Source organism: Hylobates moloch, unplaced genomic scaffold (assembly GCF_009828535.3).
Source record: "Hylobates moloch isolate HMO894 unplaced genomic scaffold, HMol_V3 SCAFFOLD_7, whole genome shotgun sequence".
NCBI classification, from domain to species: Eukaryota; Metazoa; Chordata; class Mammalia; order Primates; family Hylobatidae; genus Hylobates; species Hylobates moloch.
The window spans coordinates 110,593,661-110,604,314 of NW_026652282.1; the positions used below are offsets into that span (position 1 = coordinate 110,593,661).

Genomic DNA, 10,654 nt, shown 5'->3' on the forward strand with positions numbered 1-10,654 from the left:
CCCCCCCCCCCCCCCCCCCCAGCCTAAGCGCCCCAAGGCTTGCATTCCACAGCATCTCCCGCCCTCCCACAGGCCTTCTGTCTGCCCCCGGGAAACATTCTCATACTAATCAAATTAAAGGTGATCACTTTCACCTAATCCCACTTTGTCTAAACATGAAACTCCTGTGTGTGTCCCGTCCCCCAAGGTCGCTCGCTGTAGCCCTTCCCTTCCGGCTTGCTCATCTCTTCTTTCCAGATCAGGATTTCATGTTTGCGAGTTCATTGCTGGTGCTGTCTGCCTGGGCTACTTTTATGCACCTTCCTTACCTCCCCCGTAAGACAGGGGCTTCCTTGAGGGCAGCAACAACTGTGTTGGACATTGATGAAACCTTAGCACCTTGCATCATGCATGGCATGTAACACACTCAATTTGTGTCTGTGGAATGAATGAAAGGATGAACGGGTGGATGGATGGATGGATGGATAGATAGATTGGTGGTATGGGTCAGTCAGCATCTGTGAAGTGTGTTTTCTGGGCAACGTTTATCTGTATACAGTGGATGCGGGTAGGTGTCACGTACTCTGCCTTACCAGAGAATGAGAAAAATGCGCATACCTTCTGGGGTGACCTCTGTATGTTTTTGCATTGTCATTTACCCAGGTGCGCTATTTGTGTTGGCTGTGGGTGTGCAAGCACACTGTAGGTATATGTGTGTGCAGAGTGTGTGCATGTGTCGCAACCGTGGAGACGTGTGCACGAGAGCCTCTGTGTGTCAAAGGGCTGCCCTGGTCTGGCCGGCAAAGCCGCAAGCTCAGTTGTCAGTTCCTCCTCCCGGCCAGCCTCAGCTGCCTTGGTGAGAATGACAAACCTGAGCTAATGCTGGCTGGAAGTGGCTGTGCTGAAGATGGGGGTGGGGTTCTCAGGAAGAGAATGCCAGCCCCAGCTAGATATGTGGCCCATGGGTCCCGGGGATGAGACCCCCAAAGTCCATGTGCTAGGGAGCTGGTGGGGGAGGGAGGCAGCCAGGGCCCTGCACTGCATTGAATGGAATCCTTGGTCACCAATGCAGAGAGGTCTGAAATCAAAGAGAGACGATTCCCAGGGCATTCTTTTCTGTGTCCACATATTGAGGTAGCAAAATCCAGGACTTGGTGGGTGCAGGCTTTGCTGGCTCGGGATTGTGAGGTATTGCGAGGCTATACCCAGCACCTGAGGCTCATCCTGGTGATCATCTGCCCTGAGCCTGAAGCTAAGGTCTTGAAGGGGTGGAGGGGGAGGAAATAGCTGTCCTACTCTTTTGGCCAAGGCTGAGAAACCATCTGCCCTAACCTTCCAGTCCAGAAAGTTTCCCCCTCCCCCTTGAGATGTTTGAGGATTTGAAAGTGAGAGGTGGAGAGAGGCTCATTTGCATGTTCACTCACTCTCCCCAGCAGAGGAGTGAACCCCCCTTCAGTCCTTCAAAATAACCTCCTTCTCCCAGGAACCTGAAACCAAAGATGCCACCACCATAGGAGGTGCGCCCTGTGGGCCAGGGAGGCCTCTACCAGGGGCTCCCCTCTCCAGTGGGCCCTTTGGCTGGGACGCAGCTTCAGTAGCCTAGAGCCCTGGATGCTGCCTCCCCAGCGAGTGGACGATTCAGGGACCACACACGGACACTTGGCTCGGGGAATTGAGGAGCCTGTGAACCCTTAGTAACTGGTGGTGAATTCTCCTACCCTGCCCCATCCTTGCACAGCTCACAGCTTGCTCCAGTCACAGTCCACTCGCAGGGTGGCAAGAGCTCCACTCCCTTCACCCCCTTTGAGGCCCTACAGGGTCTGTGACTCCCAGCGCCTGTCTTACTTGGGCCAAAAGCAAAGCCTTTGCGAGAGTATGTGCCCCTGGGTGCCCTCTGAGTGTACGGACCGCAGGAAGGAGTGTGCAGGCGAAGGTGCCTACCTCCTGGCCTGCAAATACACACCTCTGTGGCTCTGACTGCATTTCAAAACCGAAGCAAAATAGAAGTGGTATGGGCTGCTCCTGTGTCACAACTCAGCCCCCTTTAGATGCACAGACCCTTCCTGGGGCTGTACTGAAACATACCAAGCAGTGTCCAGCAACCACTCATCTGGGCCTCCCTCACAGGAAATAGCCCCAATGTGAAAGCCACGTCCACAGTCTCCGTGGAATGAGTTTAAATCTACACCCTTTCGGCTGAGCCAATGGCTCTCACAGAATTGCTGGTAACACCCGTGGCATTTTCGCACATGCCAGGAAACATGGAGGCCAGACGGTCAGCTGGGCCACAAAGCACAATTCTCCTTCTCCGGTTCCTTGTCCCCTTGGAGCCAGCTCTCACTCCTGAAATACCTCATCCTCCATGAAACCTTTCTGGAATTCTCTGGAAAGGAAGTGACAATTTCCTTCATGCCATTTCCCACTCCCTCAACACCCCTCCCCCACAACCACAAGCAAAATGGAAACTACCCCAGGAACAGCTGTACCCTCAACTGAAAAACAGCCCGTCCTCAGGCGAATAGTCGTCAAGCAGGGAACTGCCTGCTGTACCATGTGACCAGTGGCGTGGATTTAAGAGACAGAAGGCCAGAGTCAGGACTATATCCAGTCTGTAGTCCTGAACAGAGCAGAATTCACCCGTCCATAGGACTTGAACCCAAAACCTCAGTCCAGTTACGGCTGGACTCCAATGAGTGAGCTAACCCTCCTACTTAAGCAAGTGCCCAGTGAAGGGGCCCTAGTCACCGCTATTTTGTCAGGTCTTTCTCCTATTCCTTTCTTTCTACCAGCCACTCCATTTGAGATGAAACCAGGAAGAGGGAGAGAAAAAAGAAAGGTTTTGCAAGCTCTGTTGGTTGGGGTTTCTCTGTGCTTATTTATAAGAAACCCAGTTTCCTTCCTTGCTCCTCTGTCACCACCTGATTCCAGCATAGGGTTTCTCCCAACTCTGATGGTGAGGTGGGCCCAGGGTTCTTCTGCAGTTACAGCCCCCGCTCTCACACCCTTCTCAGCTCGCCTCTTCCCCTACTTTCTTTGCAGGCCTTGATCTGTCCCAGAGGAGGAGTGATTAGATGGCAGGTCCCAGGCAAAGAGATGCTTTTTCCTCTTTCTCCAGGAGACCCACAGCCCACCCACAGTGTAGACTAGGGTCAGGGAGGAGGAGGGAAGCGTTCTGGCTGCATCCTAGCAAGATGTGTGACCATGGAAAAGTCGGCCATCTTTCTGGGCTGTGGTTTCTGTCATCCTTCGAGTGGGTGAGGGTTGTGAGTAATCCAGGCTTAGCAGGTGCTCACCAGGGAGTCTCAGGTGAATAAAGATGGCAGTGGAAAAGCACTTTGAAAATTAAAAAGCGTTCATCCAGATGATGAGTTTCAGGTGACCCCCCAGAGAGCAACAGGGGCTGTGGGCCCCATTAAGCTCCAGACGGTGGACCCCACTGGATCCAGAATACACAGGGTGGGGCTGGAGGGTTCCAGTTGTTGGGTGGGAAGGGGCTGACTCCTTGCCTGGGCTGGGGACCCGGCAGGGAGGGAGGAGCAGGCTGCTGCGGCTGGTGCAGCTCTCTGGATCCCCTGTCCTCACCCCGCCCCAGCTCTTTGGGTTGTGGTTATGTGGCAAGAAAGAGCACTACACTACAGAAGCCCCATAGGGGAGGAAGAGGAGGGGGAGGGTTAGTGACAAAGAGAACCTATTTCCCCAGCTGCTCTGAGAAGGCCAAAAGAGCACCCCCTAGAAGTGCCTGCAGCCACCACATCACCATCTCTAGTGCTTCAGGGACGAGGCACAGGACAGTGGCACTAAGCCAATGATGGGAGAACTCACTGCAGGAAAAGGGAGAAACCCAAGTGTGGGGCAGCCACTAAACCCCAGTATAATGGTCTGCCAGCTCCAGCCTAGGAGAGCCCCCAGAAGCCCCTGCAGACCCTAAGATCATCGGCTTTCCAGCTAGAAGCCCCAGCTCTGCCTTGGGGTTGAGGCAGGTCACTTTCCTCTTTTGTAAAACAGGGATCTCCTATTTAGCTCAAGGGGTTGTTGCAAAAGGCCAATGAGCTAATGTAGGCAAAAGCTCTCTGTTAGCCCCAAACGTGTTTTTCTTTTTTTATTTTTTGAGACGGAGTCTCACTCTGTCACCCGGGCTGGAGTGCAGTGGCGCGATCTCGGCTCACTGCAACCTCCGCCTCCAGGGTGTGCCCCAGCCTCCTGAGTAGCTGGGATTACAGATGCGTGCCACCACGCCCGGCTATTTTTTTTATTTTTAATAGAGATGGGGTTTCACCATGTTGGCCAGGCTGGTCTCGAAATCCTGACCTCAAGTGATCCACCCGCCTCAGCCTCCCAAAGTGCTGGGATTACAGGCGTGAGCCACCACACCTGGCCAGCGTGTTTTCCAATTCCCTGGTCTGATTCATTACTCTGGTGCTGTGGTAGTTCATTAAACATTCAGCATGTCTTTACCTAGATATAGAGGAAGGAAGGGAAATGGAGGTGGCGGGATGAAATGAAGTCTGAGGGGACAAAAGCAACAACTATAAAATGTATGGTAGAGAGAGGAAACCAGTTTGACTAGAGGGAGAGAGGAACATTGCTTGGGAAGCTGGATAAGTGGATCCATGGAATTGTGGAATGAGAACTTAATATGGAAAGCGACTGTGAGTTACTGTAGATTCTTGAGCAAGGGAGGGGCATAACAAGCAGCCCTTTAGGAAGGGCAGTTGGGTCTGGGTATAAGAGTGGGTCTGAGGCAGGAGAATCACTTGAACTCAGGAGGCGGAGGTTGCAGTGCACTGAGATCGCGCCACTGCACTCCAGCCTGGGCGACAAGAGTGAACACTCCATCTCAAAAAAATAAATAAATAAAATAAGAGTGGGTCTGTGAGTGGAGGAGATGGAGGGAGACCAGGTAGGGTAGCTGGAAGCCAGGAGGTGAATCCCAGAGCCACCCCAGAGTAAAGAAATTCATGGACTATCGGGAAATACAGTAGCTGTAGAGACCCCAAGATGTGCAGGGTGTTCTCACTGTAAGAATGTTAAAAGATATTGCCGGGTGCGGTGGCTCATGCCTGTAATCCCAGCACTTTGGGAGGCCAAGGAGGGTGGATCACCTGAGGTCAGGAGTTTGAGACCAGCCTGGCCAACATGGCAAAACCCCGTCTCTACTATAAATACAAAAATTAGCCGGGGTGTGGAGGCATGCAGCTGTAATCCCAGCTATTCGGGAGACTGAGGCAAGAGAATCGCTTGAACCTGGGAGGGGGAGGTTTCAGTAAGCTGAGATCGCGCCACTGCACTCCAGCCTGGGTGACAGAGCGAGACTCCATCTCAAAAAAACAAACAGTGACTAGAGACTAATTAAATTCATTAGTGGGTTTTTTAGAAGCTAGGATAATCTATGTTGGTACCCACAGGATATTAAGTCAGATAACTTTTATTGAAGTTCTTTGTCAAGGTTCCCTGCCAGCCCAGTGTGTGTCCTAGAAACTAACACGAAGCCTCCTTGCTCAGATCTGGAACTTTCCTGGGCAGTAGGGGCCATGGTGTGGTTGCTGCCTGCTTGGCACTGGCTGCCCCTCCCAAATGCGCCCTTCTGCCACTGGCCAATCCCCAGGCCAGCAAAAGCAAAGGACAGTACTTCAGGCACAAGAGCAGTACTCCAGCATCCCTTTCACAGAAGGGAGGGGTTCCAGAAAGGATGAGGTGGGAAGACAGCCTACCAGGGCCTGGCCAGACAGGGAGGGCAGCCTCAGCTCCAGAAGTCATCGAGAGCTCCTGGGGTTCCTCCTTCTTTCTCACCCGCACTATTAAAACCTCTCCTCAAGTTAGAAGGCCGGGCGCAGTGATACACACCTGTAATCCCAGCACTTTGGGAGGCCGAGGCAGGCGGATTGCTTGAGCTCAGGAGTTCGAGACCAGCCTGGGCAACATGGCAAAACCCCGTCTCTACTAAAAAAAATACAAAAATTAGCCAGACGTGGTGGCACACGCCTGTAGTCCCAGCTACTCAGGAGGCTGAGGTGGGAGGATCGCTTGAGCCTGGGAGGTGGGGGCCGCAGTGAGCTGAGATCGCACCACTGCACTTCAGCCTGGGCAACAACAGTGAGACCTCAGCTCAAAAAAAAAAAAAAAAAACCTCTCCTTGAGTCACAGTCCCAGGATATCAAAGTTATAAGAGACCTGAAAGATCATTGCATCCATCCCTCTTATTATCCAACTTCTGCTACCACAGGAGAGGAAGTGACTTGCTCAAGGTGACACAGCTAGTTGCACTGTGACTCCCAAGTGACTCTTCTTCCTCACCTCCTTCCTTGCTCATTGTCTCCTGGCATCCTCAAAAAAGCAACCCTTTCCTCTGGCAAGAACACACAGCAGCCAAAGATTCAGGGCTGGCCAATAACAATGAAGCCATGGCTGGGCGTGGTGGTTCATGCCTATTATCCTAGCACTCTGGGAGGCCAAGGCGGGCAGGTCACTTGAGGTCAGGAGTTCGAGATCAGCCTGGCCAACATGGTGAAACTCTGTCTCTACTAAAAAATACAAAAAAATTGTCTGGACACGGTGACTCATGCCTGTAATCCCAGCACTTTGGGAGGCCAAGGCAAGCAGATCACCTGAGGTCAGGAGTTCAAGACCAGCCTGGCCAACATGGTGAAACCCCGTCTCTACTAAAAATACAAAAATTAGGGCCAGGCATGGTGGCTCACGCCTGTAATCCTAGCACTTTGGGAGGCCGAGGCAGGCGGATCACGAGGTCAGGAGTTAGAGACCAGCCTGGCCAATATGGTGAAACCCTGCCTCTACTAAAAAATACAAAAATTAGCCAGGTGTGGTGGTGCCCTCCTGTAGTCCCAGCTACTCAGGAGGCTGAAGCAGGAGAATTGCTTGAACCCGGGAGATGGAGGTTGCAGTGAGCCAAGATCACACCACTGCACTCCAGCCTGGGCGACAGAGCAAGACTCTGTCTCAGAAAAAAAAAAAGAAGAAGAAGAAGAAGGAGAAGGAGAAGGAGAAGCCACACACATGCAGGGCAAGTTGAACCTTCACAGTGCCTTCCCCACCTCCACCTCTGTGCCTGTGTTCACACTGTCCCCCAGGCCTGACAGGCCCTTCCTCAACTTCTGCAAGCCCAATGCCCACAAGTCCTTCAAGATCTGAAGCAAATGTCACCTTCTTTTCAAAGCCTTCCCTGCTTCCTCCCCACCTGGCACATTTCCCTCCTCCTCCTCATGACACCTTAGCTTTACTTCTTAGACCAAAGCAGGGGTTCATAAACTGTGGCTCATGTGCCAAACCCAGCCCTGCAGTCCATTTTTAGACGGCCCATGAGCTAAGAATGGTTTTTACATTTTTTAATGATTGGGAAAAATCAAAAGAAAAATATTTCATGACATATAGTGTTTTTTATATATATATGTCTTTTTTGAGACTGGCTTTTGCTCTGTCACCCAGGTTGGAGTGCAGTGGCACAATCATGGCTCACTGTAACCTCTGCCTCCCAGGCTCAAGTAATCCTCCCGCCTCAGCCGCCCAAGTACCTGGAACTACACGTGCACGCCACCGTGCCCAGCTAACTTTTTGTAATTTTTGTTGAGACAGGGTTTTGCCATGTTGTCCAGGCTGGTCTCAAATAACTGGGCTCAAGCAATTCTTTGTAGGAAAGGTTTGCTGAGTGCTGGACTAAAGGCTTCAGTGTGAATAAATTCACCAAGTTCATTTCTTTTTTAAAATTTATTTTAGGCCGAGAACAGTGGCTTACTCCTATAATCCCTGTACTTTGGGAGGCCGAGGCGGGTGGATCACCTAAGGTCAGGAGTTTGAGACCAGCCTGGCCAACATGATGAAACCCCGTCTCTACTAAAAATACAAAAAATTAGTTGGGCGTGGTGGTGGGCACCTGTAATCCCAGCTACTCAGGAGGCTGAGGCAGGAGAATCGCTTGAACCTGGGAGGCAGAGGTTGCAGTGAGCCGACATCGTGCCACTGCACTCCAGCCTGAGCAACAAGAGTGAAACTCCATCTCAAAAAATATATATATTTTCAAATTTGTATTTATTTATTTTTCAGAGATGGGGTCTTGCTATATTGCCCAGGCTGGTCTCCAAGTCCTGGCCTCAAGCCATCCTCACACCTCTGCCTCCCAAAGTGCTGGGATTACAGGCGTGAGCCACCACACCCACCCCATCATGTTCATTTCTGAGAAGAATGTCACAGAGCACTTGGGGATGGAGGTGCCTGCAGGGAGGTGTGGGATGCCAAATACAACTCAGCAGATTCTCATCAGAAAGAAGGTCCTGGGCTGGGATTAGGAGACGTGAGTTCTGCCCATGATGTGACCTCGTGCAGGTCACTTCTGCTTTGTGTGCCTCGGTTACCTCATCTGCACAATGAGGGGGTTGGACTGGGTGATCTAAGGGCCTGTCTAGCCCTATGACTTAGGCGGTGATCAACTGCATTACCAGCTCCCACAGTTCTTAGTCTTAGTCCCACATGATCTTAGTCCTGATCATTTACCCTCAGAACAAAAGCTTACAGAAGGGTCCTCTGCCCAGCTGTGGTTTTCTGCTGCCCCCGTGGGCCTCCCTCACTCCACACTCACCTGCCCTGCCTCACCCTTCCCGTCTGCTGACCTTTCTGCCCTCCTCTCAGAATTCCTCTCCTTGCAAAATGAAGACGGCCTCCTCTGAAAGAGCCCTCCCCCGCTCCAGTCAGGTGGGCTAAAAGCCTCCACTTTTTTGGGAGGGAGACAGGGAAATGACTCTCACCTCTCCCCGGCCTCCCAGGGCCCACAGCAGACAGGCAGTGGAGTAAGAGATAGGGCCAGCTCTCACCGCACCCCTGCTCTGCCAGCGGAAACAGCCCTTCTCTGCCACTTCCTGTCCCAGGGGTTTCAGCAGTTTCCCCTTCGGGGCCTGCTGGCCCTCCCAGCCCCGCCCCTGCCTCACACAGGTCAGGGAGTGCAGAGAGGGGAGGGCCCTGCGTGGTGAGTGGGGAGGATCCCTCACAGGAAGGCTGAGGAGACAGCTGTCTACACAAGGGGACGCCCCAGTGGCAGGTCTACCAGACTGCTTTGGGCTAGGAGCAGGTACAAGCGGATGCAGTACCTGGGAGGGAGATTGGGGCTCTCCTGCTAACACAAACCCTCTCCTACTACCAGATGAGTAGAAATGACTTTATCACTTTACCTAGCTGTCACCTTGAGGGGTGGAGTGAGCCTGGCCTTAGAGGACTGGATAAAAAACTGGAATATAAATGCTGAGGTCAATGTCCAGGAAGGACTAGCCCAGGGTGGCTTCGAATGGAGGGACAGGTTTAATGAAGCAAGAGGATGAGAGGTTAGTTCACTGGGGCAGATGACATTGAAATCAATGTCACTTCATAATTTTGCAGGGGCCTTGTCCCTAGCACCAATGGACACAGGCGACAACGGAGGGCAAAGTACAGTTGTCCCCTGGCATACTTGGGGATTCATTCCAGGACCACCTGTGAATACCAAAATCCACGCACACTCAAGTCCCGCAGTTGGCCTGTGGGGCCCACAAATCCAAAAAGGTGGCCCTCCCTGTACTCAGGTTTCGAATCTTGGGAATACTGTAAAAAAAAAAAAAAAAAATCCATATATAGGCCGGGTGTGATGGCTCATGCCTATAATTCCAGCATTTTGGGAGGCCAAGGCAGGCAGATCACCTGAGGTCAGGAGTTCGAGACCAGCCTGGCCAACATGGTGGCGTGGTGGCAGGCGCTCTGTCCCCCAGGTTGGAGTGCAGTGGCGTGCCTATAATCCCAGCTACTTGGGAGGCTGAGGCAGGAGAATTGCTTGAACCCAGGAGGCGGAGGTTGCAGTGAGCCAAGATCGCGCCATTGCACTCCAGCCTGGGTGACAGAGCAAAACTCTGTCTCAGAAAAAAAAAAAAAAATCCACATATAAAGTGGATCCGTGCGGTTTAAACCCATGTTGTTCAAGGGTCAACTGTATTATATCACATGTAGGTCAAGGGTAGAGGCATTTTCTGGGTGATGGAGCAGGAAACTCTCACATTCCATGGTGGCTGATGACTTGGTGTAGTGACTTATGCTCATAAGTACCTCCCAGGTGCTGTTGCAAGGTGGGGTTCCTAGCCGTAGGGCTGTGTGCCTGTGAGGTTATTGTGCAGGCAGGTGACCCACTCAGTGAGACCCTCCCAAGGCCATGGGTCAGAACAGCTGTAAACAGCCTGAGGCTTTGGACCTCTCTGCCCAGTTGCCAGTCCTCCTGGGGACAGGCCAGAACTACGTGATGCTGGCTCTAGAAGCCTTGCTACCTGGTTCGGGGGCCTCGTGGTGGATGGACACAATCACCTGGCTTCCCCGTGGTGATATTGTTCCCTGGGATTCAAGCAGCTGTGCAAGAAGCTAAGGGGATTCCTACAAATGATGGTTCTGGATGGGCCTGCAAAAAAATGGCTGAGAAGGTGATCTTGATACCTCTCTCAGCTCGGGGCCATATTCTTGTATCTTTGGCCAAGAACCCTGCCCAGCCAGGCCTCCTATCATGAGAGTAGGGGCCGGGCGCGGTGGCTCACACCTGTAATCCCAACACGTTGGGAGGACGAGGTGGGTGAATCACTTGAGGTCAGGAGTTCAAGACCAGCCTGGCCAACATGGAGACACCCCGTCTCTACTAAAAATACAAAAATTGGCCGGG

The 10,654-nt window shown here is 52.4% G+C and overlaps 1 protein-coding gene across 1 annotated transcript in view; it reads right to left on the reverse strand.

Moving 5' to 3' along the window:
• Nucleotides 1-10,654, reverse strand: part of LOC116811188 (ETS-related transcription factor Elf-4-like) — a 51,026-nt gene that overhangs the window by 24,757 nt on the left and 15,615 nt on the right.